This window comes from Oncorhynchus kisutch, linkage group LG6 (genome assembly GCF_002021735.2).
Source record: "Oncorhynchus kisutch isolate 150728-3 linkage group LG6, Okis_V2, whole genome shotgun sequence".
Classification (NCBI taxonomy): Eukaryota; Metazoa; Chordata; class Actinopteri; order Salmoniformes; family Salmonidae; genus Oncorhynchus; species Oncorhynchus kisutch.
Window position 1 is genome coordinate 16973004 of NC_034179.2, and position 25733 is coordinate 16998736.

Below are 25733 nucleotides of genomic sequence, written 5' to 3' on the forward strand. Positions count from 1 at the left end.
AGATATATACACACACCTTGTTTCTTTTCATCCAGACACCGAAGGGGTAAAGCAAAAGCAGTCATGACCTGCTGAAGGATGATCCACTGCTTAGCTCTGTCCCCACAGTCAACAAGTCAGTACACGAAGATGTAGTACAGACACCATGTTCTGCTGCCTCAACTTATCTTATTTTGACAATGAATTATATTCATGAGTTAATATATTATTTATTTGAATCTATTTGTCTTGTTATTGAAGGAGAAAAGCCAAGGTGCAGCTGGTGCAGCATTCCTTCATGTTATCTGCTCAATCAAGACCACATGCATCACATTATAATGCATTCCATTCAACTTGTTGGAAAACACATTTTCTCTGAGTGTTCTCCATTCTTTCTCTCATCTCTCTCTCACATTCTCTTGTGTTCGGGAGAGGATGATGAGGCTGCGGAGGGAGATGCGGATGGTGATGAAAAGGAGTATGACTGATGAGAGGGAGGAAATGAGGGAGAGGATCTCTAAGAAGATGGAGGAGAAGAAGAGTACAGACCCCAGTGAGGAGGACAGAGGGAAGAGGACCAACCGCAGGTTGATTACACAAAAATGATATACCATCCACAGCATAGCCTAAATGCCTTTTACACACCTCTTTTTAATTTGGGGAATGTTTTCTCACATGTACCTTACTAGCTAGGTTTCCATCCAATTGTCGACAGATTTTTATGCATAAAAACAATATTTTCCCACCAGAGATGTGTTTCTGTAAAATGGACTTGTTGCAGATTAAAGGCTGTACGTGATGATATAGTGCACATAAAAATACCTAGATTTTTAAAAATTATATTGCATTTTCAACTCTACTGATGGGTTTTCTCAAAATATGCTCTGTTATATAGTGAGTATGCCCACTCTGGTATTGGCATGTAAACTCTAGCCAAAAGCTCCCAAATACTCTACCTGTATAGCCTGCATGGGATTATTATGGACAAAGGAGCAATATTATTTTAATTTGTCAAACGACAGCCAAGCATCGACGGTCATGTCACCAGAATAAGACCCTCAATATTTATTGGAAAGGTGCATCAAGCTCATCACCTTGCACTTTCACCACCCTGTGACGTTCATTACTGACTTCATCTGTAGCCTAATAAACTGCAGGCTTTCCTGAGTCGTGGTGGGAGGACCACACATGTCATTGTGTGACTCCAAGTTTACTTCGATTTTATGGTTATTATATCAATATTTGCGCATAAAAGCGTTTCAACTGACATTTCTTGCATATTAATTTTACAGACGCAAAAAGATCCCACCTTGTCTAGCGTGTTTTGTCGACATTTGGAAAGTTTAGCGAAACATTTTCTGTTTCTATTAGGCCTGTCGTAAAAAATATATATATATTCGACATGTACTTTTATTTGTAAAAAAATCTAATAAAATGCCCCTTCACCACCACCCCCCTCTTCTGAGGACAAATTTATTTTATCTTTTGCTCGACATGCAATTTGCTCGTATTAAAAGGTTGTATGGAAACCTGGTTTGTGTAATAGATTTCCATTAAAATGGTCAAAAATATTTTTTTAGCAAATAACTATTTCTCAGGCAAGAATTTTGCTAGGACTGTCAGAGTTTTCTGTAGGAAAATGGAAAACTAGCTGTCATGGGCAAACGCTTTGAACTTTTTATTATTGGTCAGCAACAAGAAATAACACTGATCACATTTTTTTCACACTTTTCCAGTGTTAGTTTCATCAGGTCTTACACAATATGACACTGAATTTTGAGTGCATTGGGCCTTTAACTGCTACATTTCTTATAAGAGAGCTGACTAGGTATCCAACAAGTGGCGCTATTGTACAAGAGAAAGTGATGTCAAAGCAGTGGTACAGAGGCAGTTGTAATTCTGTAGACTAGCCAGGCTGAGGTGCTGTTGTACTGCGTAGACCTATGGCGTAGACATGGGAGCCCAGTCTGACAGGTTGGTTCAGTTCACAAGGAAATCATTTGATCTTTTCTAACAAAAATAGGTGTTCTTCAAAGGAATCTTGTGATAAATGTTATGATGCTGTATTACTGAACACACAGAAATAGATTGAATAGAACTAATAATAGACTTGAATGGGGAAGCCTGTTCTATTCATTCTATGACTGAAAATACCAGCGGTCCTCTTCATAGAAATACAACCGTGTAGTTCAGCAGCTTTGCAGTAATGGCATTGGGCATCATTAATCCGATGGACAGGCTGTACTGTAGGCTGCATGCCGACACTGATAACTCAACAATGTACCTTTTATTTTACTAGGCAAGTCAGTTAAGAACAAATTCTTATTTTCAATGACGGCCTAGGAACAGTGGGTTAACTGCCTGTTCAAGGGCAGAACGACAGATTTTGTACCTTGTCAGCTCGGGGATTTGAACTTGCAACCTTTCGGTTACTAGTCCAATGCTCTAACCAAAGGGGACTCCTCACTCTCCACATTTAACATTTTAACTTATGCAGAGCGACTCAGGGCTCAGACACTCCAGTAGCGTTTGCTGGCCGAGAGTACTGAGCACCTCTGAACAGAGTGCGTCTGTCATTTTGCCCCCATTTTTAAATCGAGAATCTGTCAAACATGTCGGCTGTAAGACGTCTACAGCGGGTGATTCCTAAAACGCTGTGCTGAACGATCGGCAGACAATCTCTAGATCCACATTTGGTGCGATGTGTGCGATCCTTTACAGTTAGCTACACTACTGTAGCTAAGTCCAAGATAATTACAATGACAAACACCATATCTGATTGATTGAACACTATCTGTTGTAAAAGTACACACTAACATTTTAAATACAGTGACTTTTTAGTGACCATGAATGAATCAGAGCGTTGGCGGTACTGATGCTAGGGTGTTGATGAGGACTAGTGACACCCTGTCAGCCAAGCAGAACCCCCACCTCCCCTGCTGTTGCTGCTAACACACACACCTCGGGCCACTGGCCCCACATCAATGAACCCGGCCTGTCCACTGCAGCCAGTTCCTGCTAGGTGAAAGAGAAATGCTGGCACCCACACTACATGACTTACCCTGCTGTAGTAAGGAGGGGGGGGGGGGGGGGGGGGGGGGGGGGGGGGGGGGCACGAGACCGAGACCGAGAGAAGGGAGGGAGAGTCGGGTAGAGAACCGTTGTGACAGTTTTTGTAACCTAGATTGAAAAGAAGTATCACAGACCTCGAGTCCATTGTCCAAAATCAGTTGTTGAGAGAATCCTGTAATCCGTGTTGTAATCTCACAATACCACTGTGCAGATTTCCATACAACAGCAGCTTTATCAGAAACTCTGTTATCTAGCTGCGAGTTGTTTTGCCTCTTAACCCCAATGGGATAAGGATTCGGCCCTGCCAGTCAGCTGTACGTGTGACTGACAGGTAGGCCAACCCTAACAGACTAGGGTATATTAAACACAAGTGTAGATTGTTTGACTGTAGACCTGTACCCCAGCACTGTGGTTTGTGTTGGCACAGAATCAAAGAGGAGGCTGTTCGGTACAGTACAGTGTTGGGCCTGGGACAAAGGGGCAATTGTTGTAGAGCAGATCTCCTCTCCTGTCTCTCTCGCTCTCTGAGATATTGTTTTAGACCACAAAGGTGTATTTTATTGTTTGGTCCACCGAGTTATTCCTTTATGCTCAATTGCAGGGGGTAAAACTGAAGGACAGTTGTGTGTGTGTGTGGTGTGAAAATTAGGAATCTCACTGAAAAACCAAAATATATTTCACATCTACACAAAACGTCTTTACCGTATTGCCAGGCAATTGTTTCCCATAGTTGCCAAGTGACCAAACAACATTTCATTTACCTCATCAAGTGACGTAATCAGTCTGAGGTGTGTGCTATTTTCACAAGAGAGGCCATCATAATACAGTATATATTTACTATGACCAGATTGAAATTGAAGAGGGAACCCCAATTTGGTCCTGTATGTTACAGGAGAGATGAATAAACCTCTCTAGATATACTCACACTGCTGGTGGGGTGCAAACAGTATTTAATGTGAACTTAAAAAGCCTTTATCAAACTTACAACACAGGCAGTGCCAGACGTGTCGCCCTGCTTAAGCCAGTACATGTCCAGGCCCGTCTGAAGTTTGCTAGAGAGCATTTGGATGATCCAGAAGAAGATTGGGAGAATGTCATATGGTCAGATGAAACCAAAATATAACTTTTTGGTAAAAACTCAACTTGTCGTGTTTGGAGGACAAAGAATGCTGAGTTGCATCCAAAGAACACCGTACCTACTGTGAAGCATGGGGGTGGAAACATCATGCTTTGGGGCTGTTTTTCTGCAAAGGGACCAGGACAACTGATCTGTGTAAAGGAAAGAAAGAATGGGGCCATGTATCGTGAGATTTTGAGTGAAAAGGGCATTGAAGATGAAACGTTGCTGGGTCTTTCAGCATGACAATGATCCCAAACACACTGCCCGGGCAATGAAGGAGTGGCTTCGTAAGAACCATTTCAAGGTCCTGGAGTGGCCTAGCCAGTCTCCAGATCTCAACCCCATAGAAAATCTTTGTGTTGCCCAGCAACAGCCCCAAAACATCACTGCTCTAGAGGAGATCTGCATGGAGGAATGGGCCAAAATATCAGCAACGGTGTGTGAACCTTGTGAAGACTTACAGAAAACGTTTGACCTCTGTCATTGCCAACAAAGGGTATATAACAAAGTATTGAGATAAACTTTTGTTATTGACCAAATACTTATTTTCCACCATAATTTGCAAATAAATTCATAAAAAATCCTACAATGTGATTTTCTGGATTTTTTTTTCTCATTTTTTCTGTCATAGTTGAAGTGTACGTACCTATGATGAAAATTACAGGCCTCTCTCATCTTTTTAAGTGGGAGAACTTGCACAATTGGTGGCTGACTAAATACTTTTTTGCCCCACTGTATATACTTATCACATCATTATCCATTATTATAAACTGGGTGGTTTGAGCCCTGATTGCTGATTGGCTGGCAGCTGTGGTATATCAGACCGTATACCACAGGTATGACACAACATTTTACTGCTTTAATTACATTGGTAACCAGTTTTTAATAGCAATAAGGCACCTCGTGGGTTTGTCCTATATGGCCAATATACCATGGCTAAGGGCTGCATCCAGGCACTCTGCATAAGAACAGCCCTTAGCAGTGGTATATTATCCATATACCACACCCCCTCGTGCCTTTATTGTTTAATTGTATATCAACCTCATGATACAGCTATATACAGTACATTTGGAAAACATCGACCACTTGATATTTTGTTACATTACAGAATTATTCTAAAATCTATTAAATATTTTAGCTTTTATTTATTTATTACTCATAATACTGCATAAGGACAAAGCAAAAACAGGTTTTTGGAAGTTTTTGCAAATGTATTACAAATAAAAAATGGAAATATCACATTTACATAAGTATTCAGACCCTGCACTCAGTACTTTGTTGAAGCACCTTTGGCAGCGATTACAGCCTCGTTTTCTTGGGTATGACTCTACAAGCTGAAAATAGCTGTGCAGCAATGCTCCCCATCCAACTGGACAGAGGTATAGAGGATCTGCAGAGAAGAATGGGAGAAACTCACCAAATACATGTGTGCCAAGCTTGTAGAGTCATACCCAAGAAGACTGGAGGCTGTAATCACTGTCAAAGATGCTTCAACAAAGTACTGAGTGCAGGGTCTGAATACTTATGTAAATGTCATATCAGTTTTTTCTAACCTTCTGTAACCTGTTTTTGCTTTGTCATTATGGGGTATTGTATGTGTGTGTGTGTGTGTATGTATGTGTATATATTGATGAGTGGAATAACAATTGAATACATTTTAGAATAAGACTATAAAGTAACAAAATGTGGAAAAAGTAAAGGGGTCTGAATACTTTCCAAATGCTCTGTACATCAATCCCACTCACCTACACAGCATTCACCAGAGAGAGATCTGAGCTCAACACCTCATCACCATTCCTATTGATTAAGTCAGGTCTCAGTCTGTATGAAGTGCCTCTGCAGTAGTTTGTTTAAAAAATATATATATATATTGAAGTGAATCCTAAAAGCAGGGCATGTGGTAGCCGCCACTTTTGTTAAACCCGACGGGGCATGACTGGGGAAACAAAACGCTTCCATATGGGTCTATGTACACTATGTTGCTAACGAATAACCATGACCAGTCTTTTCCAATCTTAGTCATGGTTTAACTGAAAAATGTCTTGGTTAGGGGGTTTAAGGTGCATAGCCTGTTGAGCCAGTCCAGGGGGTGGTTTATCTCGTGTGGTGGATTGTAATCCCCCCCCCATCAACGTATTGATCACATCTTTACTAATGCTGCAGAAATTTGCTTTAAAGTAGTATCCAAATCATCGTATGTAGTGATCACAGTATAATAGCCATGTCTAGGAAAACCAAAGTTCCAAAGGCTGGGCCTAATATACTGTATAAGAGCTCATTCAATAAGTTTTGTAGTGATTCATGTGTTGATGATGTAAAGAATATTTGCTGGTCTGTGGTGTGTAATGAGGAGCAACCAGACGCTGCTGGTCTGTGGTGTGTAATGCGGAGCAACCAGACGCTGCTGGTCTGTGGTGTGTAATGAGGAGCAAGCAGACGTTGCTGGTCTGTGGTGTGTAATGAGGAGCAACCAGACGCTGCTGGTCTGTGGTGTGTAATGAGGAGCAACCAGATGCTGCTGGTCTGTGGTGTGTAATGAGGAGCAACCAGACGCTGCTGGTCTGTGGTGTGTAATGCGGAGCAACCAGACGCTGCTGGTCTGTGGTGTGTAATGAGGAGCAAGCAGACGTTGCTGGTCTGTGGTGTGTAATGAGGAGCAACCAGACGCTGCTGGTCTGTGGTGTGTAATGAGGAGCAACCAGATGCTGCTGGTCTGTGGTGTGTAATGAGGAGCAACCAGACGCTGCTGGTCTGTGGTGTGTAATGAGGAGCAACCAGACGCTGCTGGTCTGTGGTGTGTAATGAGGAGCAACCAGATGCTGCTGGTCTGTGGTGTGTAATGAGGAGCAACCAGATGCTGCTGGTCTGTGGTGTGTAAAGAGGAGCAACCAGACGCTGCTGGTCTGTGGTGTGTAATGAGGAGCAACCAGACGCTGCACTTGACATTTATGAAATTGCTTATTCCAGTTACAAAAAAGGACGCACCAATTTAAGAAAATGACTGTAAAAACGGTTAAATCTTGTTATGGTTGAGAGGGATGAGGCAAAAGGTATGGCAAATAACCGATTGGCAAACATACTGCAAATTAAGAAATCATGTGACTAAACTAAATAAAAATAAACTATAGTATGAAACAAAGATAAAGAATGATTGTAAAAGGCTTTGGGCATCTTTAAAAAAAATTGTGGGGGGGAGCCAACTCGGCTCCATCGTTCATTGAATCCGATGGCTCATTCATCATAAAGCCCACTGATATTGCCAACTACTTCAATTACTTTTTCATTGGCAAGATAAGAAAGCTTAGGGATGACATGCCAGCAACAAATGCTGACACTACACATCCAAGTATATCTGACCAAATTATGAAAAACAAGCATTGTACTTTGAATTCCGTAAAGTCAGTGTGGATGAGTTTATTGTTGTCTATCAACAATGACAAACCACCGGGGTCAGACAACTTGGATGTTAAATTACTGACGATAATAGTGGACAATATTGCCACTCCTATTTACCATATCTTCAAATTAAGCCTACTAGAAAGTGTGTGACCTCAGGCCTGGAGGGAAGCAAAAGTCATTCAGCTACCTAAGAATAGTAAAGCCCCATTTACTGGCTCAAATATCTGACCAATCAGCTGGCTCAAAAAGCCGACCAATCAGCCTGTTACCAACCCTTAGTAAACTTCTGATAAAAATTGTGTTTGACCAGATACAATGCTATTTCACAGTAAACAAATTGACTACGGACTTTCAGCACGCTTATAGGGAAGGACATTCAACAAGCACAGCACCTACGCAAATGACTGATGATTGGCTGAGAGAAATTAATGATAAAATTATTGTGGGGGCTGTTAAACTTCAGTGAAGCTTTTGACATTATCGATCATAGTCTGCTGCTGGAAAAACGTATGTGTTATGGCTTTACACCCCCTGCTATAATGTGGATAAAGAGTTACTGGTCTAACAGAACACAGAGGGTGTTGTTTAATGGAAGCCTCTCCAACATAATCCAGATAGAATCACGGATTCCCCAGGTTAGCTGTTTAGGCCCCTTTTTTAAAAACATTTTTACTAATGACATGCCACTGACTGAGTTTAAAAAATATATATATATTTTTATTTCACCTTTTATTTAACCAGGTAAGTTAGTTGAGAACAAGTTCTCAAGTACAACTGCGACCTGGCCATGATAAAGCAAAGCAGTGCGACACAAACAACAACACAGAGTTACACATGGAATAAACAAGCGTACAGCCAATAACACAATAGAAAAAAACGAAGTCTATATAAAGTGTGTACAAATGGCGTGAGGTGGTAAGGCAATAAATAGGCCATAGTAGCGAAGTAATTACAATTTAGCAGATTAACAAGAGTGATAGATGAGCAGATGATGATGTGCAAGTTTATTTTTTTTATTTATTTCACCTTTATTTAACCAGGTAGGCTAGTTGAGAACAAGTTCTCATTTGCAACTGCGACCTGGCCAAGATAAAGCATAGCAGTGTGAGCATACAACAAAGAGTTACACATGGAGTAAACAATTAACAAGTCAATAACACAGTAGAAAACGAAGGGGGGGTCTATATACAATGTGTGCAAAAGGCATGAGGAGGTAGGCAAATAATTACAATTTTGCAGATTAACACTGGAGTGATAAAAGATCAGATGGTCATGTACAGGTAGAGATATTGGTGTGCAGAAGAGCAGAAAAGTAAATAAATAAAAACAGTACGGGGATGAGGTAGGTGAAAAGGGTGGGCTATTTACCAATAGACTATGTACAGCTGCAGCGATCGGTTAGCTGCTCAGATAGCTGATGTTTGAAGTTGGTGAGGGAGATGAAAGTCTCCAACTTCAGCGATTTTTGCAATTCGTTCCAGTCACAGGCAGCAGAGTACTGGAACGAAAGGCGGCCAAATGAGGTGTTGGCTTTAGGGATGATCAGTGAGATACACCTGCTGGAGCGCGTGCTACGGATGGGTGTTGCCATCGTGACCAGTGAGCTGAGATAAGGCGGAGCTTTACCTAGCATAGACTTGTAGATGTAGTGATACTGGTGTGCAAAAGAGCAGCAAAGTAAATCAAAACAATATGGGGATGAGGTAGATAGATTAGGTGGACTATTTACAGATGGACTATGTACAGCAGCAGCGATCGGTTAGCCGCTCAGATACCTGATGTTTAAAGTTAGTGAGGGAAATGTAAGTCTCCAGCTTCAGTGATTTTTTTTTTGTAATTCTTTCCAGTCACTGGCAGCAGAGAACTGGAAGGAAAGGCAACAAAAGGAGGTGTTGGCTTTGGGGATGACCAGTGAGATATACCTGCTGGAGCGTGTGCTACGGTTGGGTGTTATCGTGACCAGTGAGCTGAGGTAGGGCGGAGCTTTACCTAGCATAGAGAGCTAATATTGATAATATGCATGTCAATCTCCTGGCTTAAAGTGGAGGAGAGATTGACTTCATCACTACTTGTATTTATGAGAGGTACTGACATGTTGAAAGCACTGAGCTGTCTATCTAAGCTACTGGCACACAGCTCGGACACCCATGCATACCTCACAAGACATGCCACATGTCTCTTCACGGTCCCCAAGTCCAAAACAGACTATGGGAGGCACACAGTACTACATAGAGCCATGACTACATGGAACTCTATTTCACATTAAGTAACATATGTAAGCAGTAAAATTTGATTAAAAAAAAATATATATATGGCCTCCCGGGTGGCGCAGTGGTGCCACCAGAGAATCTGGGTTCTCGCCCAGGCTCTGTCGCAACCGGCCGCGACCAGTAGGTCCGTGGGGCAACGCACAATTGGCCTAGCGTCGTCCGGGTTAGGGAGGGTTTGGCCGGTAGGGATATCCTTGTCTCATCGCGCACCAGTGACTCCTGTGGCGGGCCGGACGCAGTGCACGCTAACCAAGGTCGCCAGGTGCACAGTGTTTCCTCCGACACATTGGTGTGGCTGGCTTCCGGGTTGGATGCGCGCTGTGTTAAGAAGCAGTGCGGCTTGGTTGGGTTGTGTATCGGAGGACGCATGACTTTCGACCTTCGTCTCTCCCGAGCGCGTACGGGAGTTGTAGCGATGAGGCAAGATAGTAGCTACTAACAATTGGATACCATGAAATTGGGGAGAAAAAGGTGGATAAAAATTCAACAAAAAAATTAAGATATATTTAACACCTTATGGAACAGCAGGGGCTGTGAAGCAACACAAACATAGACAGACACCCACACAATAACATACGCACTATACATACACATGGAATTAGTACTGTAGATATGTGGTGGAGTAGGGGCCTGAGGGCACACAGTGTGTTGTGAATGTATTGTAATGTTTTTAAAATTGTATAACCTGCCATAGTTTTGCTGGACCTCAGGAAGCAGCTAATGGGGATCCATAATAAATACAGTACCAGCCAAAAGTTTGGACAGATCTACTCATTCAAGGGTTTTTCTTTATTTTTACTATTTTCTACATTGTATAATAATAGTGAAGACATCAAAACTATGAATTAACACATGGAATCATGTCGTAACCAAAAAAGTGTTAAACAAATCAATATATGAGATTCTTCAAAGTAGCCACCCTTTGCCTCGATGACAGCTTTACACACTCTTGGCATTTTCTCAACCAGCTTCACCTGGAATGCTTTTCCAACAGCCACATATGCTAAACACTTGTTGGATGCTTTTAGTTCATTCTGCCGTCCAAATCATCCCAAACCAATTGGGTTGAGGTCGGGTGATTGTGGAGGCCAGGTCATCTGATGCAGCGCTCCATCACTCTCCTTCTTGGTCAAATAGCCCTTACACAGTCTGTATATGTGTTGGGTCATTGTCCTGTTGAAAAACAAGTGATAGTCCCACTAAGCGCAAACCAGATGGGATGGCGTCTCGCTGCAGAATGCTGTGGTAGCCATGCTGATGAAGTGTGCCTTGAATTCTAAATAAATCACAGATGGTGTCACCAGCTTATTTTAGCTGTTCTTGCCATAATATGGACTTGGTCTTTTACCAACTCTGGCTATCTTCTGTATACCACCCCTACCTTTTCACAACACAACTGATTGTCTCAAACACATTAAGAAGGAAACAAATTCCACAAAGGAACTTTTAACAAGGCACACCTGTTAGCTGACAAGGTCAAAATCTGTCGTTCTGCCCCTGAGTAAGGCAGTCAACCCACTGTTCCGAGGCCGTCATTGAAAATAAGAATTTGTACTTAACTGACTTGCCTAGTTAAATAAAGGTTAAAACATTTTTTTAAATGCATTTCAGGTGACAACCTCATGAAGCTGGTTGAGAGAATGCCAAGATTGTATACAACTGTCATCAAGGCAAAGAGGGGCTACTTTGAAGAATCTCATATATTTGTTTCACACTTTTTGGGTTACTACATAATTCCATGTGTTATTTCATACTTTTGATGTCTTCACTATTATTCTATAACGTAGAAAATAGTAAAAATAAAGAAAAACCCTGTTATGAGCAGGTGTGTCCAAACTTTTGACTGGTATTATTTATTTATACATACATACATGCATACATACACAGTTGAAGTCGGAAGTTTACATACACTTAGGTTGGAGTCATTAAAACTTGTTTTTCAACCACTCCACAAATTTCTTGCTAACAAACTATAGTTTTAGCAAGTTGGTTAGGACATCTACTTTGTGCATGACACAAGTAATTTTTTCAACAATTGTTTACAGACAGATGATTTCACTTATTCACTGTACCACAATTCCAGTGGTTCAGATGTTTACATACAGTTTACATACACTAAGTTGACTGTGCCTTTAAACAGCTTGGAAAATTACAGAAAATGATGTCATGGATTTAGAAGCTTCTGATAGGCTAATTGATGTGATTTGAGTCAATTGGAGGTGTACCTGTGGATGTATTTCAAGGCCTACTTTTAAACTCTGTGCCTCTTTGCTTGACATCATGGGGAAAGCCAAGACCTCAGAAAATAAATTGTGGACCTCCACAAGTCTGGTCCATGGGACCACGCAGGCATCATACCGCTCAGGAAGGAGACGTGTTCTGCCTCCTAGAGGTGAACCTAATTCAGTGCGAAAAGTGAAAATCAATCCCGGGAACAGCAGCAAAGGACCTTGTGAAGATGCTGGAGGAAACCGGTACAAAAGTATCTATATCCACAGTAAAGCGAGTCCTATATCGACATAACCTGAAAGGCCGCTCAGCATTGTCTGGCTTTTTTATGGTGGTTTGCTCCAAAGCCAGACTACGGTTTGCAACTGCACATAGGTACAAAGATCGTACTTTTTTGGAGAAATGTCCTCTGGTCTGATGAAACAAAAATAGAACTGTTTGGCCATAATGACCATCGTTATGTTCGGAGGAAAAAGGGGGAGGCTTGCAAGCCGAAGAACATCATCCCAACCATGAAGCACGGGGGTGGCAGCATCATGTTGCGGGGGTGCTTTGCTGCAGGAGGGACTGGTGCACTTCACAAAAACTGTCAGCTTCATTAAATAGCACCCGTAAAACACCAGTCTCAACGTCAACAGTGAAGAGGAGACTCCAGGATGCTGGCCTTCTAGGCAGAGTTGCAAAGAAAAAGACATATCTCAGACTGGCCAATAAAAAGAAAATATTAAGATGGACAAAAGAACACAGACACTGGACAGAGGAACTCTGTCTAGAAGGCCAGCATCCCGGAGTCGCCTCTTCACTGTTGATGTTGAGACTGGTGTTTTGTGGGTACTATTTAATGAAGCTGCCAGTTGAGGACTTGTGAGGCGTCTGTTTCTCAAACTAGACACTAATGTACTTGTCCTCTTGCTCAGTTGTGCACCGGGGCCTCCCACTCCTCTTTCTATTCTGGTTAGGGCCAGTTTAAGCTGTTCTGTGAAGGCAGTAGTACACAGCGTTGTACGAGATCTTCAGTTTCTTGGCAATTTCTCGCCTTCATTTCTCAGAACAAGAATAGACTGACAAGTTTCAGAAGAAAGTTCTTTGTTTCTGGCCATTTTGAGCCTGCAATCAAACCCACAAATGTTGATGCTCCAGATACTCAACTAGTCTAAAGAAGGACAGTTGTATTACTTCTTTAATCAGCACAGCAGTTATCAGCTGTACTAACATAATTGCAAAAGGGCTTTCTAATGATCAACTTGGATTGGCTAGCACAACATCCCGTTGAAACACAGGAGTGATGGTTGCTGATAATGGGCCTCTGCATGCCTATGAAAATATTCCATTAAAAAATCTGCCGTTCCAACTACAATAGTCATTTACAACATTAGCAATGTCTACATTCTATTTCTGATAATTTGATGTTATTTTAATGGACAAAAAAAGGGCTTTAAAAAAAAGGGCATTTCTAAGTGACAGCAAACTTTTGAATGGTAGTGTGTTATACATACATACATACATACATACATACACACAACTTAAGACACAACACAATGTACACCTTTTTATTTTTAGGGGAGCTACTGGGTCGTCCTGGTGACCACTTTACAGTCAGTCAGGCAGCAAAATGCCACATCTAAATCAAGCTCCAGGGTTAAAGAATAACAGTCATTAGACTTTTATTCACACACAAAGATAGTCTACCGTTGTTATTTCAGTAGACATTCCTTCAGCCCTGCAGACAATGGAACTCGCGCTTAAAGGGCAATTCCACCACTTTTCACCGTGAATTTCATTATCTCCAGCACATTACCAGTGTTTACATACTTTTGTGTATATATAAGTTTATGTGGACACCCCTTCAAATCAGTGGATTTGCCTATTTCAGTCACACCCGTTGTTGACATGCATATAAAATTGAGCACACAGCCATGCAATCTCTATAGACAAATATTGGCAATAGAATGGCCTTACTGAAGAGCTCAGTGACTTTCAACGTGGCACTATCATAGGATGCCACCTTTCCAACAAGGCAGTTTGTCAAATTTCTACCCCAGTCAACTAAGTGCTGTCTTTGTGAAGTGGAAACGTCTAGGAGAAACAACGGCTCCGCTGAGAAGTGGTAGGCTACACAAGCTCACAGAAAGGGACCGCCAAGTGCTGTAGCACGTAAAAATCGTCTGTCCTGCAACACTCACTACCGAGTTCCAAACTGCCTATGGAAGCATCATCAGCACAAGAACTGTTCATTGGGAGCTTCATGAAATGGGTCTCCATGCCATAGCAGCCTCACATAAGCCTAAGATCACCATGTGCAATGCCAAGCGTCGGCTGAAGTGGTGTAAAGCTTGCCGCCATTGGACTCTGGAGCAGTGGAAACGCATTCTCTGGAGTGATGAATCACACCTCCCTCACCATCTGGCAGTCCAACGGACGAATCTGGGTTTCGCGGATGCTAGGAGAACGCTACCTGCCCCAATGTATAGTGTCAACTGTCAAGTTTGGTGGAGGAATAATGGTCTGGTGCTGTTTTTCATGGTTCGGGCTTGGCCCCTTAGCTCCAGTGAAGGGAATTCTTAATGCTACAATGACATTCTAGATGATTTTGTCCTTCCAACTTTGTGGCAACAGTTTTCCCTTTCCTGTTTCTGCATGACAATTCCCCCATGCACAAAGCGAGGTCCATTCTGCTAGCTCCCTGAACGCCGTGTCTCCCGCTCGCCTAGCGTAGTAATCTACTACCGAGCGGCTCCCTGTTTCATCTATTACTACTCATTGGACCCTATGATCACTCGGCTACACAACCAATGCCTGTTGGACTGTTCATTAACACGGTACTTCATTTTGTTTATCTGTCGATCTCAGCCTCGAACTCAGGCCTTGTGTGTAGCTAACTGACCCTCTCTGCCCTTTCATCGCCATTTACCCGTTATTGTTGTCCTAGCTGTTTATCCGTTGTTGTCTCATCCGTTGTTGTCTTAGGCCTCCTAATCAACACCTGTGATTTCTTTATGCCTTTCTCTAATGTCAATCTAATGTCAGTATGCCTTGTATACTGTTGGTTAGGGCAGCTCTCATTGTTTTATTTTACTGTGAAGCCCCTAGTCCTGCTCAACATGCCTCAGATAGCCCCTGTGTCCCACCCCCCACACATGCGGAGACCGCACCTAGCTTAACTGGCGCCTCCAGAGATACAACCTCTCTCATCGTCACCCTACCATACCCTTGTCTGTTCACTATGTCCTGAATCTATCCTACCACGCCCAGAAATCTGTTCCTTTTATTCTCTGTTCCCAAAGCACTAGACAACCAGTTCTTATAGCCCTAACCGTACCCTCATCCTACTCCTCTTCTGTTCCTCTGGTAATGTAGCAGTTAACCCAGGCCCTGTGTGTCCCCAGGCACTTTCATTTGTTTACTTCCGCAACCGTAAAAGCCTTGGGTTCATGCATGTTAACATCAGAAGCCTCCTCCTTAAGTTTGCTTTATTCACTGCCTTAGCACACTCCGTCAACCCTGATGTCCTAGCCGTGTCTGAATCCTGGCTTAGGAAGGCCACCAAAAACTCTGAAATTTCCATCCCCAATTACAACATTTTCCATCAAGTGCTAAAGGGGGCGGAATTGCAATCTACTGTAGAGATAGCTTGCAGAGTTCTGTCATACTATCCAGTACTATGCCCAAACAGTTTGAGCTTCTACTTCTAAAGATCCACCTCTCCAGAAATAAGTCCCTCACTGTTGCTACTTATTATAGACACCCCTCAGCTCCCAGCTGTGCCCTGGACACCATATGTGAATTGATTGCCCCCCATCTACCTAGCAGTTCGTACTGCTAGGTGACATAAATTGGGATATGCTTAACACCCCGGTCGTCCTACAATTTAAGTTCGCTGCCCTCAATCTCACACAAATTATCAAGGAACCTACCAGGTATAACCCCAAATCCGTAAACATGGGCACCCTCATCCTGACCAACTTGCCCTCTAAATACACCTCTGCTGTTTTCAAACAGGATCTCAGCGATCACTGCCTCATTGCCTGCGTCCGTTATGGGTCCGCGGTCAAACAACCACCCCTCATCACTGTCAAACACTCTCTAAAACACTTCTGCGAGCAGGCCTTTCTAATCGACCTGGCCCGGGTATCCTGGAAGGATATTGACCTCATCCTGTCAGTAGAGGATGCCTGGTTGTTCTTTAAAAGTTCTTTCCTCACCATCTTAAATAAGCATGCCCCTTTCAAAAAATGTAGAACTATGAACAGATACAGCCCTTGGTTCAATCCAGACTTTGACCAGCACAAATACACCCTATGGCGTACCTCATTAGCTTCGAATAGTCACCGCGATATGCAACTTTTCAGGGAAGTCAGGAACCAATACACACACACAGTCAGTTAGGAAAGCAAAGGCTAGCTTTTTCAAACAGCCATTTGCATGCTGCAGTATGCAAATGCAGAATAAGAGTACGTCCTCCCAGCTGCCCACTGCACTGAGGCTAGGAAACACTGTCACCACTGATAAATCCACGATAATTGAGAATTTCAATAAGCATTTCTTTACGGCTGGCCATGCTTTCCACCTGGCTACCCCTACCCGGGCCAACAGCTCTGCACCCCCCAGCATCTGGTTTCCGAGCTGGTCACGGGTGCACCTCAGCCACGCTCAAGGTCCTAAACGATATCATAACCGCATCGATAAAAGACAGTACTGTGCAGCCATCTTCGTTGACTTGGCCAAGGCTTTCGACTCTGTCCATCACCGTATTCTTATCGGCAGACTCAACAGCATTGGTTTCAATAATGACTGCCTCGCCTGGTTCACTAACTACTCCTCAGACAGAGTTCAGTGTGTCAAATCGGAGTCTCTATGGGGGTGCCACAGGGTTCAATTTTCGGGCAGACTTTTTTCTCTGTATATATCAATGATGTCGCTGCGGGTGATTCTTTGATCCACCTCTATGTAGACGACACCATTCTGTATACATCTGGCCCTTCTTTGGACACTGTGTTAACTAACCTCCAAACGAGCTTCAACGCCATACAACACTCCTTCTGTGGCCTCCAACTGCTCTTGAATGCTAGTAAAACGAAATGCATGCTCTTCAACCGATCGCTGTCCGCTCGATTAGCCTCACTACTCTGGACGGTTCCAACTTCTGACTATGTGGACAATAACAAATACCCAGGTGTCTGGTTAGACTGTAAACTATCCTTCCAGACTTACATTAAGCATCTCCAATCCAAATTTTAATCTAGAATCAGCTTCCTATTTTGCAACGAAGCCTCCTTCACTCATGCTGCCAAACATACCCTCGTAAAACGGACTATCCTACCAATCCTTGACTCAGGCGATGTCATTTACAAAATAGCCTCCATCACTCTACTCAGCAAATTGGATGCAGTCTATCACAGTGCCATCCGTTTTGTCACCAAAGTCCCATATACTACCCACCACTGCGACCTGTATGCTCTCGTTGGCTGGTCCTCGCTACATATTCGTTGCCAAGCCCACTGGCTCCAGGTCATCTATTAGTCTTTGCTCGGTAAAGCTCCGCCTTATCTCAGCTCACTGGTCACCAAAGCAACACCCACCCGTAGCATGCGCTCCAGCAGGTATATTTCACTGGGTATCACCAAAGCCAACACCTGCTTTGGCCGCCTTTCCTTCCAGTTCTCTGCTGCCAATGACTGGAACGAATTGCAAAAATCACTGAAGTTGGAGACATATATCTCCCTCACTAACTTTAAGCATCAGATGTCAGAGCAGCTTACCGATCGCTGCAGCTGTACACAGCCCATCTGTAAATAGCCCATCCAACCAACCAACTACCTATCTCATCCCCATATTTGTTTTAGTTTTTCTGCTCTTTTGCACACCAGTATTTCTTCTTGCACATCCTCATCTGCACATCGATCACTCCAGTGTAAATTGCTAAATTGTAGTTACTTCACCGCTATTGGCCTATTTATTGCCTTACCTCCTTACTTCATCTGCACACACTGTATATAGATTTTTCTATTGTGTTATTGACTGTACTTTTGTTTATCCCATGTGTAACTCAGTGTTGTTTTTGTCGCACTGCTTTGCTTTATCTTGGCCAGGTCGCAGTTGTAAATGAGAACTTGTTCTCAACTGGCCTACCTGGTGAATTATTATTTTTTTAAATACAGAGATGGCTTGTCCAGGGCGGTGTGGAAGAACTTGACTGGCATGCACAGAGCCATGACCTCAACCCCATTGAACACCTTTGGGATGAATTTGAACGCCGACTGCGATCCAGGCTTAATCACCCAACAACAGTGCCAGACCTCACTAATCCTCTTGTGGCTGAATGGAACCAAGTTTCTGCAGTAATATTCCAACATCTAGTGGAAAGCCTTCCCAGAAGAGTGGAGGCTTTTATAGCAGTAATATTCCAACATCTAGTGGAGAGCCTTCCCAGAAGAGTGGAGGCTGTTATAGCAGTAATATTCCAACATCTAGTGGAGAGCCTTCCCAGAAGAGTGGAGGCTTTTATAGCAGTAATATTCCAACATCTAGTGGAGAGCCTTCCCAGAAGAGTGGAGGCTTTTATAGCAGTAATATTCCAACATCTAGTGGAAAGCCTTCCCAGAATAGTGGAGGCTGTTATAGCAGTAATATTCCAGCATCTAGTGGAAAGCCTTCCCAGAAGAGTGGAGGCTTTTATAGCAGTAATATTCCAACATCTAGTGGAAAGCCTTCCCAGAAGAGTGGAGGCTGTTATAGCAGTAATATTCCAACATCTAGTGGAAAGCCTTCCCAGAAGAGTGGAGGCTGTTATAGCAGTAATATTCCAACATCTAGTGGAAAGCCTTCCCAGAAGAGTGGAGGCTGTTATAGCAGTAATATTCCAACATCTAGTGGAAAGCCTTCCCAGAAGAGTGGAGGCTGTTATAGCAGTAATTTTCCAACATCTAGTGGAAAGCCTTCCCAGAAGAGTGGAGGCTGTTATAGCAGTAATATTCCAACATCTAGTGGAAAGCCTTCCCAGAAGAGTGGAGGCTGTTATAGCAGTAATATTCCAACATCTAGTGGAAAGCCTTCCCAGAAGGGTGGAGGCTGTTATAGCAGCAAAGGGGGGGACCAACTCCATAATAATCCCCTTAAAAAATATATAAAGTTAAAACATTCCTGACAACATCAAGTAAAAATATATTTCAAACAGTGATTTTCAAACACTATGAGATTCATAGTGACGTAGGGAGCAAGGAAAACCCCTCCCATCTGGCTAGAAACTCGTTGCAGGTTTTAAAAATCACTGTTTTTCTTTTAATTCTACCCTGTGATGTCACAGATAAACATTTTTTAGGACCTTAGCTTTTTAACCACAGATCATAGAAATGTGATGTTTTCACATGTCGACACTGGTATAGTGCTGGAGATGATGAAAATGAGGTTGAAAAGTGGTGGAGTTGCCCTTTAACTGGGACACGACACCAATTATCCAAGCCCAAGTGGCCTTACCCTCGACACACACACACCGGTGACACAGTGTGGCTAATTGGCTGCACCTGTCTGTTGTGATTGGTCATAACCCAGCGGACTCTCAGCGAAAGGTCATGGGGGTCAGGAAGCACTGGACTCTGTTCTCTAGTTGAGAACCACTAGAGGTAATCCAGTTCCTGACCCCCTCCTGACAGTCTGTCTGTCTACACATCTCTGCTGGCCTGACCTAGCATGTCTACCCAGCATGGGTCTCTCTCTCTCTCTCTGGAAACAGATGTGCGTGTTTAGCACTCTTTGTGTTTGATGGGCTGAATGGAATGAAGAACCTGTGGGGAATTTAGCCTACTTGGTAGCAGAGAGATCCACATTGCTTCTTTCCTTCTCTGCACAGTCATGCAGATTCCTGCCTGTGCTGGTGCTGCGGTAAGATCCCCCCTCTCTGTCTCACTGTACTGCTTGGCTGTGAACCAAGCCATGAAGTGTCCCCCTCAAACCCCCCTGAGGGGAGTCAGTCAGTCCACCCAGACACCTTGTTATTCCAGCACATTCATCCAAATCTCTATGGCAGTCATAGTAGTGGGTTTTCATTTGGCTAGATTCCAGCCCTGGCCTGGTGCTTCAGTCTTGTCCAGAGATAGACACAAAAGGTTTAGATGTTGTTGTCATCCCACTCTCTATGGTATACCAGAGACCTGGTTTAGACTGCTGCTCTGAGGCAGGGGAATCACTCACTCCCTCCCTCTGTCTGTCTAAGCTGAGGGTTCCTTCTGGCCACTGGAGGGTTAAACGCTGCCGGCTGAGCCCTCTGATACAGCAGAGACAGCGAGAGCAGCTGGCTGGGCCATAGCCAGTCACTTTGTGTGCTTTCTTTATGAAAAGTAAATCATCCACAGCACCCTAGGTTTCGCTTATTTGAATTGTCTGAATGAGCGACAATCGCTGGCAGCCCCTGAGAGGCTGAGAGCCGCCCGACCCAGCGGAGAGGAGTGACAAGGACCTGTTCCTACTTCACTCTGCTCAGAAAAGGAGAGGAAAGGGAGGAAGTTTAATGTATATAGGTTGGTCCTATCCAAACGTCTAACTGGCTGTCTCTGTCTGCCTGTCTGTCTAACCACATCTGATCTCCTCACTCACTCTTCCTCCTTCTCCTCACTACTCCTCCTTATGGTGTTGTGGGAGGACAGTCCCAGTTCCAGGAAAGGTGCTGCTGAATGGCTGGCATTGTGCTCCGGTTGGGATGGTGGGAAGAAGGAGGGGTGGAGGGGAGTAGGAGAGGATGGATGGGTGTCTGTCTCTCGACTCTCCCCCCCCGGCTGATGGAGGGAGGGGTAGGCAGTCGGAGAGAGTCAGTGCACTCTGGCGTCTCTTCAAAGCCTGGTCTCATTAAGTGTGTGTGGGAGAGAGAGGCTGGGATGGTCCTGCTAACACAAGGCCACTGTATTCACTAATATGTTATTCAATGAAGTGTTATTCTTCATCTGGCTGAATGAATACCCACTGAGACCTCACATTGGGCAGGCTGAAACTAGGGCACACCTTGTGGTGTTTCTGCTATTTTTAACTGTACACCTCCACTCAGGCTCACTCTCAGTCATTAGCTGAGGGGTATACTACAAAGCAGTATCAATGAGTTAGCCAGCTAACTTTGATTAACATTCAGAAATAATAGTTTCTGGTTCATTCATTAACTTAGACATGAATCAATCATGCCCATTTTAAGCATATTTTTAGCTGTCTAACACATTGATGCTGCTTTGTAGTACACCTCTCTGGTCAATATTTTAGGCTGTTCGTGACAGTTTACCACTTCTTGAAATAAGATTATGCGTAATTACTGCGCTATACACTTTATATGTAGCTAGTCTATATATGAGGCTATAGGTTACATGTCTATTTCTTGTAAAGTAATATAGAATTAACCATTTCCTCTCACACACCCTGTCATCCCATATATATGGCAGATTGTGTCATTGATAATCGCCTAAATTGGAATGCAGTGTCCGTATTGTAACATGCTATAGCCTAAGGTTCTCTTTTTCACAGCCTGTAGAAGTTTTAACTGACAGTCGTTATAAACATGTCCCCATCCCTCCCACTAATTGTGTCGTCACTAGTTACCAGAGCCACAAAGTCATAACCCCCCACCTAATTCTATGCGATTTTGTGTTTTTACCTTAACCACACTACTAAACTTATGCCTAACCTTAGCCAATTTTGACTTCTTGCTGTGCTATCAAGTAGAAGCCCTCTGATTGGGCTACTTTTGCACATTTGGTGTTCTTGGAGTGAGTACAATGCTTTAAATCAAGAGGATGTGTTCTGAAAGATGAGATGTTGAGGATTATAATAAATATTGTTTTGATATTGTACAAGCAAACCACACCCATAAGTCTAAACGTGCACTTCACATTTCCTTATTTGAAAACTCCTGTAATTTACAATATCAATGATTATGACCTCCATGTTTGATCCAAAGTTACAAGATGGCATGAGTTATACCCTGGGTTGTCCTGAACACAATGAGTTTCTGTTTGTCGTATTGTGAAGAAAATTAGACACGGAACCCGCACTTGAATGCATTCGTGACCATTCTATGTGCACCAAAATTACACTCTGTCTTAAGTGCCTTTTGAAAGCCTAACACTGTAAGATTGTATTTTATAACTTAGCTAGCCATGTTGGCAGTAGAATAAGCTTTAAAATGTGCCTGCCTGACCCAGATTGAGATTTATAATGGAATGTTTTTGGATTGCTACAGTAGTGCCTTGCTTCAGTTCCTCAATGGCAAATGTTCTAAAATTAATACACATGTAAAAACTATTTTGGTCCCCACACCTTGCTATTGGTTTTAAGGTGATCTAGGGTTTCTTTTCCTCTAGTTGCACGTGTGACATGCTGGTAGAAATTCGGTAAAACGGATTTCAGTTTTCCTGCATTAAAATCACCAGCCACTAGGAGCGCTGCCTCTGGGTGAGCATTTTCTTGTTTTTATTATGGCCTTATACAGCTCGTTGAGTGCGGTCTTGGTGCCAGCATCGGTTGGTGCCAGCATGGTCTACAGCTTTTCATGAGGTATTCTAACTCGGGTGAGCAGAACCTCGAGACTTCCTTAATATTAGAGATTGCGCAGCAGCTGTTGTTAACAGAGACACTCCCCCACCCTTGAGTTTACGAGGCGCTGATGATCTGTCCTGCTGATGCCTAGAGAAAACAACTGCATTTACATTAACCATGTCCTCATTCAGCCACCACTCCGTTATGCATAGGATTTGACAGTTCTTCAGGTCATGTTGATATGATAGTCTCGAACGGAACTTGTCTAGTTTGTTCTGAAATAGAATGGAGGAGGTTTATCTACACGTTGTCGTAGTTACATCAGGCTCAGCCCACATCAGCCTCTATAGCGGCGTCTTTTCCTGTACCGAGTGTCTTGGATTAGGCCCTAGTTCCGGGTGAGCAGTATATCCTGCGCGGCATAGTCATGGAAGTAGAATTCTTAAACCAAATCAAGGTTAGTGATTGCGCTTCTGATCATAGTGATTGCTCTTTTCAATCATAGGGAACAATGGCGGAAACATTGTGTACAAAAAAAGTTCAGATCAATGCGAAACACCACAAAAAAGTGTGATTGGTCAGGAGCCCGTAAACCGGCCACGTAGAATCATGAGTGTTTTCAAGTACGTGTTCCGCACCGTTCTCAAACAGCTGTTGGTGGAGGGTACCCCTCTATCATTGAAGAATTAGTGCATTTTGCTGCTGAAGAGTGGTCCACATTGCCAGAAAGGTGCAGCAAGCTCATTGATGGCTACAAGAAGAATTTGTTGGCAGTTATCTTGGTCAAAGGTTGTGCAAGCACGTACTGGCTCAGGGGTGCCAATCATTTTATCCATTCCATTTGTTGTTTTATTTTTTTATTGTAAACTTAAGTTTCCAAAAATATAATTGTTTCTGCAATGTTAAAAATCCAATAACAAGGAGTAGAGACCAAAACTTTGTTTAAATTTCAACTTATTTTACGAGAAATAAGGATTTTTTTTGTCACAACTGTATTGCTTCTGTTAGGAAAATTTTCAATTGGCCCTATCCATATAGGCCAATTTCCACGATTCTAAGGGTTAAAATGTTTTCACGTTGTCTACTTTTATCTTATGACTATCAATGCAGGTGGCTGCCAATCAACCAGTCTGGTCAAGAATAGTGTTTTTCGACTTGATTGATACTGTCATCTCTACAGGCAGGCAGATGGAGGCAGGCAGAATAGGTAGTTTACCTATGTGTTAGTGAGGGGAAACAAACAAATGTGTCAGTGTAGCAGTATTGTAGGCCTTTGTGTGGAATGTGCTGAGCCCCCAGGATTGAATGAGCAGGTGTTGCTGGCTGGGTGTCTTCCCTCCCTTCGTTCCCCTCCTCTTTGGCCCCAATCCTTTATCTGGCCCCTCTCCCGCCATCGTTCCCCGTCTCCTTTATTGGCACGGGGAGCTGCCAGCCACGCCATGGTTTGGCTGTTGCCTTGGAGATGTCTCTCTTGTTTTTCAAATGTTAGCGTGTCAAGACAAGCAGCAAATGATCCCTCCGTCAGAAGTGTCTCCCTCCCAGTAGAATATATAGCCTATGGTCTGTCTCCATCCAGATCCTCCCAGTAGAATATATATAGCCTAGGGTCTGTCTCCATCCAGATTCTCCCAGTAGAATATATATAGCCTATGGTCTGTCTCCATCCAGATCCTCCCAGTAGAATATATAGCCTATGGTCTGTCTCCATCCAGATCCTCCCAGTAGAATATATAGCCTATGGTCTCTCTCCATCCAGATCCTCCCAGTAGAATATATATAGCCTATGGTCTGTCTCCATCCATATCCTCCCAGTAGAATATATAGCCTATGGTCTGTCTCCATCCAGATCCTCCCAGTAGAATATATAGCCTATGGTCTCTCTCCATCCAGATCCTCCCAGTAGAATATATAGCCTATGGTATGTCTCCATCCAGATCCTCCCAGTAGAATATATAGCCTATGGTCTCTCTCCATCCAGATCCTCCCAGTAGAATATATAGCCTATGGTCTGTCTCCATCCAGATCCTCCCAGTAGAATATATAGCTCCATCCAGATCTTTGTGCTGACAAAGCAGAGCTTGTGTAGTTACCGTATCAACAGCTAGCAACCCCAGAGTTGTTTTGCCAGTTAAGATGATGCAATCAAGTTGTGGTACATCCTCTTGCTGAACTGGACATGATTACTAAACAATGCATTCTGATTGATCATTACATTTTTCTACATGGTTAACATGATCAGCAAACATTATACTGTTCATTGAACTTAGTCTCCTGGTATCCATATTTTAAGATGGACTGGAGCTCCTTCATCTTGAGCCAATGTGACCTGATCGTGCCCTAACTCCTTATGTTTGAGTCCACTCAGCCCGGCTCCCCAAAACAAGCTCTTCCAGGAAATGAGCCTGCCAGCCCGTCTCTGACACAGAGAGATGGTTTTGAGACACACTGAGACGTGGCACTGAGCAGGCGACGGTTTTCAGAGGCCTCCAACAGAGATCCAGGCTGCTCCTGTCTGCCACCTCCGCTGTGAGGACCTGCTCTGGAATCAGCTCTGACAGTCTCTCTGCTGGATGGAGAGAGGAAACATAGCAACACCATGCTAAGCTGTGTTTGAGGCTCACAAACCTCAAATACCTCATCTACCTGAGACCCAATAGAGGAAAAACATACCAACACCATGCATGGCTGGCTGGCTGGCTGGCTGGCTGTGTCTAAGCCTCACATGCATACATCATAGACCTCCCATACCTGAGCCTCTAAAGAGGAGAAATACCATTAAACAAACCAACACCATGTCCAGCTGTGTCTGGAACTCATTACCTCATATACAGTATACCTCCCATACCTGAGCCTCTAAGGAGGGGAAACATCTCCACCATGCCTAGCTGTGTCTGGGCCACACCTACAGTACCTTATAGACCTCACATACCTGAGCCTCTAAGGAGGGGAAACATCTCCACCATGCCTAGCTGTGTCTGGGCCACACCTACAGTACCTTATAGACCTCACATACCTGAGCCTCTAAGGAGGGGAAACATATCCACCATGCCTAGCTGTGTCTGGGCCACACCTACAGTACCTTATAGACCTCACATACCTGAGCCTCTAAGGAGGGGAAACATCTCCACCATGCCTAGCTGTGTCTGGGCCACACC

The 25733-nt window shown here is 43.4% G+C and overlaps 1 long non-coding RNA gene across 5 annotated transcripts in view; it reads left to right on the forward strand.

Annotated features, from left to right (window-relative positions):
- The window catches only part of LOC109892419 (uncharacterized), a 55223-nt gene that overhangs the window by 2063 nt on the left and 27427 nt on the right, over positions 1–25733 (forward strand). For 2 of the 5 annotated variants that reach the window (XR_002255620.2, XR_004210200.1), the window contains exon 5: positions 36–1432. This is a non-coding gene — a long non-coding RNA (uncharacterized LOC109892419). Of the gene's footprint in view, positions 1–35; positions 1433–9417; positions 9543–25733 lie in introns of those variants that run through there. The other 3 variants (XR_004210199.1, XR_002255622.2, XR_004210198.1) reach the window with 3 other exon arrangements.